Consider the following 6,894-nt stretch of genomic DNA (forward strand, 5'->3'; position numbering starts at 1 on the left):
GAGATGGCTCAGTGGTTAAGAGCACTGCCTGCTCTTCCCAAGGTCAATTCCTAGCAACCACATGGTGGCTCACAACCATCTGTAATAAGGCCTGGTGCCCTCTTCTGGCCTGCAGGCATACACACAAACAGAATATTGTATACAAAATAAATAAATATTTTAAAAAAGAACTTAAAGACTTCTTAAAAAAAATTAAGTAACTCCCAGAATCCTATCAGACAACCATAGATTAAAGCTGGATATCAACAACAGCATGGAGCCTACAAACTCATGGAAACCGACCAACTCTCTATTGAGTGAAAATGGGTCAATACGGAAATAAAGAAATTAAATACTTTCTAGAACTGAATAAAAATGAATACACAGCACATGCAAACTTAAGGGATATAATGAAGAGTGTCCTTAGAGGCAAGTTCACAGCTCTAAGGGCTGTATTAAAAAAAGAAAGAAAGAAAGAGAGAAAAGAAAAGAGAAAAAAAAACCTGGAGAGCTCCCATACTAGCAGCTTAAGTTCACATGTGGAAATTCTAGAACAAAAAGAGGAGAGATAACATCCAGAGGAATAGATGGCCAAAAATAGTCAAACTCAGGGCTGAAGTCAATAAAATAGAAACAAAAAGAAGTAGACAGAATCAGTCAAACAATGTGTTCATTCTTTGAGAAAATCAATAAGATTGGCAAATCAACTAAAAGGCAGAGAGAGAATAACCAAATTAACAAAATTAGAGATGAAAGGGGAGACATAAAAACAGGCATGGAGGAAATCTAGAAAATTCTAAGGATGTACTTTAAAAACCTGTACTCTCCCAAATTGACAAACCTAAAATAAATGGATACATTTCTTGATAGATGTCAATTATCGAAGTTAAATCAAGCAAGATCAAATAAACAACTTAATTAGATCTATAACCCTTCTGAAATAGAACCAGTCATTAAAAGTCTCCAAACAACCACAAAAAAGCTTAGGGCTAGATGGTTTTAGTACAGAATTATACCAGACTTTCAAAGAAGAATTAATGCCAATACTCCTCAAATTATTCCACAAAACAGAAACATAAGGAACATTGCCCAATTCATTTTATGAGGCCACAGTTACCCTGACACCCAAACCACATAAAGACTCAACAAAGAAAGAGAAATATAGACCAATTTCCCTTATGAACACAGATGTAAAAATACTCAATAAAATACTTGTAAACTGAATTCAAGATCTCACCAAAAAGATCATTCAAAATGATCAAGTAGGCTTCATGTCAGAGATGCAGGGATGGTTCAGTACATGAAAATCAATAAATATAATCCACCATATAAACAAGGTGAAAGGAAAAAGATCACATGGTTTTCTAAGATGCAGAAATGGTCACTGACAAAATCTAACACCCTTTTATGAATAAAAGTCCTGGAGAGATTAGGGATGCTAGCTACATAGCTAAACATAATAAAGGTACTTTATAGCAAGTCCACAGTCTATATCAAGTTAAAATGGAGAAATATTTAAAGCAATTTCACTAAAAACAAGAATACGACAAAATTGTCAACTCTCTCCTATTCAATACAGTACTTGATGCTCTAGTTAGAGCAATAAGGGAATTGAAAGAGACCAAGGGCCTGGAAAAGAAGTCAAAGTATCTTTATTTGAAGACGGTATAATAGTATACATAAGTAATCTGAAAAATTCCACTGGGAAACTCCTACAGTTTATAAACACTTTCAAGAATGTAGCTGGATACCGAGACCAAATTAACTCACAAAAATTAATAGGCTTCTTATTAACAAATGATAAATTGACAGAGAAAGAAATCAGGAAACAACAATTTCTAAAATAACCTCAAATAATATCAAATATCTTGGGGGTAATTCTAACCAATCAAGTGGAAAAACTTGTATCATAAAAACTTTAAGACACTGAAGAAAGAAATTGAAGAACTTTCCAGAAAATATAAAAATCTCCCGTGCTCATGGATCAGTAGGATTAATATAGTAAAAATAGCCATCCTGCCAATAGCAATCTAAGGATTCAGTGTAATTCCATCAGAATTTCAACACAATTCTTCACAGATCTTGAAAGGACCATCTTCAGCTTAATATGAACACACACACACACACACACACACACACACACACGCAAACAGGAGAGCTAAAATAATTCTTAATAAAAAAAAAAGAACTGCTGGAGGTACCACCTTGCCCAGCCTCAAATTGCACTAAAGAGCTACAACAATAAAAACATCCTATTATTGGCACAAAGACAGAAAGGCCCATACATAACTCCACATACCTAAGAACACCTGATTTTAGATAAAGAGGCCAGAAATAGACAGTGGGGAAAAAAGACAGCATCTTCAACAAATGGTGCAGGTCAAACTGGATGTCTCCATGTAGAAGAATACAAACATACTATCACCTTACAGAAAGCTAAACTCTACATGGCTCACGGACCTCAACTAAAACCAGATGCACTGAACCTGGTAGGAGAGGAAGTGGTCTTGAAACAGCCTTGAACTCATTGGCAAAGGAAAAACCTTGCTAAACAGAACACCATTAGTTAGCGCAAGCGCTAAAATAAATAATTTTAAAATGGGGCCTTATGAAACTGAAAGCTTTTATATGGCAAAGGACACCACCATTTGGAGAAAGTGACAGTCTACAAAATTTTTTTTCCCTTCCTCATATCCTATAAAGGGCTAAAATTCAAAATACATACAGAAAACAATTGGATATCAAGGAAGCAAATAGTCCAATTAAAAAATGGGGTACAGATCTAAACAAAATTCCCAAAAGAGAAAAACTCAAATGACTGAGAACCAGCTGGATTCAGGTGACCTCTTTAGGTTAGTGTTTACCGTCTAGCACCTTCTGTAGGGCTGTATTTGTAGATAGAGGATGCTTACATTTGATTTTATTATGGAATGTTTTATTTTCTTCGTCTATTGTGCTTTGCCTTGTGAAAGAGCATCCAAGACCTCACTCCCTTGCAACTGGAAACTCACAGAAGTGTCCCAGGATTCTCTCTCGAGAATAAGTGCCTGGGTACAAGCCGGCATTCCCTGCTATCCTTTAGCCCCTAAGCTGATCCATACCGAGTCTGGCTATCTCCACTCTAAATGGGCCTATTACCCTCAGGACAATAGGACAGCACCCAAGTCAGATGTCACCCTGTCTCATCACTGTCCTAAGAATGTTCCTTGTCCTCATTCCGAACAAACAATGATTAGCTTCAGTGAGTTTCTGGTGGCGGCCTAGGCTGCCATTCTCCACTGGGCAGTGGAGTAATTGAAAAAAAAACCTTTCTCTAAATTGGGAAAGAAAGAGCAACAGGAGACACGGATGCTTAGAATGGATGCTCTGGTTCAACGCTTCTATTGTGTAGTAGAGGGGCCACGGTTCACAAGGGACTCAGTGCGGGTCCTGGAGCAAGGGGATGTAGTGGATGAGTCAGGACCCATGCCTGCTGCCTCTGAGACTCCCTGTATCTGGCCAGCTCCTTTGGAAGGACAGGATTAGAGCACCAGGCCTGCGGAGCCTTTTATTATGAACTCTTCGGGGAATGACATCAGGGAGCGTCTTCACGGAATTCAGTCTTCACCACTCATTCCCTTAGGCCACAAAGGACATATGATCAGGTAAAGGACCAGAAGCCCAGCCACTGTCCCACCTTTCAGTGTCACATTCATCCCCCCACACCTCTCTGGTCCACCCCATGTAGATACTGGTTGTCTTCCTATACTCTTCCTTACTGCCCCCCTAATTAGGGCATTAGCTTCAGGGAGTTCACAGAAAGCTGTGGGGATTCAGTACTGCCTGTACAGCTACCATGCTTGCCTCCTCACAGTCCCACCGTGTTCTTACCAGCTAGAACCCCAGCATCCATCAGCTAGAACAGCTAAGTGATTTGTCTATAATATCCACTCTTTTGTCTCAAACCAATGTCCTTTAACTACCTTGATTCTGTCTGAGAAAACAAGCCTGGGTTCCCAAGCAGCTGATTACTCATGTTGGCAGCAGTCCGGTTCTGATGCTGAGGCCCAGAAAGATGTGGATGTTTGGTCATGGGTCTCTCATCTGGAAGGTGGACTTCCCCCTACCTGGACAAGCTACAACCAGCACTTCAAGCAAGGCAGCACTGATCACCATGGTGTTCCTGGCAAGCCTGAAAGAATCATGACTCTCGTTGAAAATCCTGGGAGCAATGTACAAAATCCCAGTAGGAAAAGAAGAGGAAGTGAAAACACACCTTAACCCAGAGAGAAAGGAGACTACAGATCTGTAATGGTCATTTTTTTTTTTATTCAAAAGATCCCACAATAAAACCATTCATTGGAACGTGGTATTCCTCATTATTTTGGTCTAGCACCTATGAAAGACACTGCTGAATAATTTTTTTAAAAAAATTTATTGATTTTTATTGAGCTCTACATTTTTCTCTGCTCCCCTCCCTGCCTCTCCCTTCCCCTCAACCCTCTCCCAAGATCCCCATGCTCCCAATTTACTCAGGAGATCTTGTCTTTTTCTCCTTCCCATATATGTTAGATCTATGAATGTCAATCTTAGGGTCCTCACTGTTGTCTAGGTTCTCTGAGATTGTGATTTGTGGGCTGGTTTTCTTTGGTTTATGTTTAAAAACCACTTATGTGTGAGCAGATGTGATAATTTTCTTTCTGGGTCTGGGTTACCTCACTCAAAATGATGTTTTCTAGCTCCATTTATTTGCCTGCAAAATTCAAGATGTCATTTTTTCTGCTGTGTAGTACTCCACTGTGTGCAGCTGGTCCAAGTGCAAGAAATACAGAATAGCATTTTGAACGTGCAGATTCTATTAGGAAACCTGTCCAGAAGATGCATACCAGAAACTCCTCTCCGCGGAAAACCTAGTTTAAAAGGAAAATAGAACCTCAGTAGCACACATACTCACCAACTCCTCCAAACAGGAAGAACTTTTTAGTCTTCAAAGACTAACTTCAGTATTGCTGGGTGGTGGTGGCACATGCCTTTAATCCCAGCACTTGGGAGGCAGAGGCAGATGGATCTCTGTGAGTTCAAAGCCAGCATGGTCTTCAGAGCTAGAGTTAGTTCCAGGACAGCCAAGGCTACTCAAAGAAACCTTGTCTTGGGGAGAACATGATTAATAATAACTTCAGTATAGAAACAATGGTTTGTTCGGGACATTCTTACTTGAAAATCGTACTATTGAGTGCTGTAATTGGAATATCATCTAAAGTTTCAGCTTGTTTACAGATGTCCTAAAGCATATTCAGAAGATTTGCATACAGAGAAAGTTCAAGTTACATAGTGATTTCCTAGCAACATGACACCTGACATTTGTTCATTAGAAACACAGGTCTCAGTTCACTTCCTGTTTTTATGAGAGTAACCATGGTTTACAGTATATAAGTTTTTAGTAATCTTATGAGAAACAGATGGTAATAGATAAGGTTCCAGTACTGATTGTTAATTTCCTTGTTATTTGTGATTAAAATAAACTCAAATTTAGGCCAAAAGAAATTGAATTTTTTAAATATAAATTGTTTTCTTGGAATTATAATGTGCTATCTCTCCATGGGGGAAAGTATTTCATTACAGAGAAACACTCAGCAGAGATTATAAAAAATCACATCCACTAATGATAATGTCATTTACTTTTTGATTCTCGTAATCACCAATTAGTGGAAACATAATGAAAATTGTGTTTGAACAGATTTTATAGTTATAACCTTACAAACAAGCAAGCAAGCAAGTACCCATCACATCTATAAACAAAAGGATAACAAATCCTGAACAATACTTAAAATGTGACAGAAATGATGATGTGTCCTTTGCACACACTGCATCAGAGTTCACAGGAAACCTGCAAGACAAGACAACGATTATCACCATTCTTCAGGTTAGGAAGTGAGCATTGGAACTGGAGCCCAGGTCTGCTGAGCACAGACCCGGGTATTGGCATCACAGCCATTTTATGGCCTGGTGCTAAAATCATCCTAACTACAGGCATTATCCTGGAGGAACCTTCTGGTGAGTTAATTTGTAACATGATTTTGATATGATGGGCTGCTTCTTTTCTCTCTTGGTAGAGTCTGTCCCGGGCTTTTACAGTTCAAGTACTAGCTATGGAATATATATAGAGAGAGAATTTTATCTAATAGTATATCCCCTAATAAATTGACTAAGCTCTAGTGGAAGACCACACACCCAACAATATTTGGGCAACACAAATTGGTCTTCTATTTTTTTTTTAAAGCCATGAATTTGGGTGGGTAGAGAAGAGGAGGTGGATCTGGGAAGGAGAGGCCAATTATAATCAAAACACATTGCACAAGATTGTAATCCTCAAAGACTTACTTTTAAGAAGCATTAATTATTCTCTGAGATATCAAGAAATGAAATCTGAGTTGAGTGCCTAAAATAATTGTTGACAGAAAAATATTTACAAACAAGTCTTTATATATGTGGTGCATCATACATGTTTTGTTTGGAGATTTTTTAATTTGTGTTTCTCTGCTTTATAAAGGTAACTACTTCCTAAAATAGAATGTATAACATTAATATTTGATCAAATGACTTTCCCATTGGGTCTATGAGGATGAATTTTCTAAAGTGGGTGGGGGTTGAGAGAGGAGGACCTGAATTATGTGTATCTTCTCTGGAAGATTCAAACACAAGAACAGCCTCAGGCCACTTGAAGGAGTACTTGTTCTGGATGCCAAGAGTTTTGGAACTTTCTTCACATTTGTAGGGAAGTACAAGGGGGTTGGGAGTGGTGAGGGAGGGTGGGGTGATGGGCACAAGAGGAGATAGCCTAGGTTGGGCAAGGCCAGGGCTGGCTCCCCTCAGCCTGCAGCTCTTCCTGCAGTCTTTCCTCCTGCTAAGCCTAATGTTCCTTCTGCTCCACATGTC

The 6,894-nt window shown here is 38.9% G+C and overlaps 1 pseudogene; it reads left to right on the forward strand.

The window, feature by feature from the left end:
• Positions 1-4,033: 4,033 nt before the first annotated feature.
• LOC142860058 (putative glutathione-specific gamma-glutamylcyclotransferase 2 pseudogene) lies at positions 4,034-4,377 on the forward strand (annotated as a pseudogene).
• The last annotated feature ends 2,517 nt before the right edge of the window (positions 4,378-6,894 follow it).

Source organism: Microtus pennsylvanicus, chromosome 1 (genome assembly GCF_037038515.1).
Source record: "Microtus pennsylvanicus isolate mMicPen1 chromosome 1, mMicPen1.hap1, whole genome shotgun sequence".
Lineage (NCBI taxonomy): Eukaryota > Metazoa > Chordata > Mammalia > Rodentia > Cricetidae > Microtus > Microtus pennsylvanicus.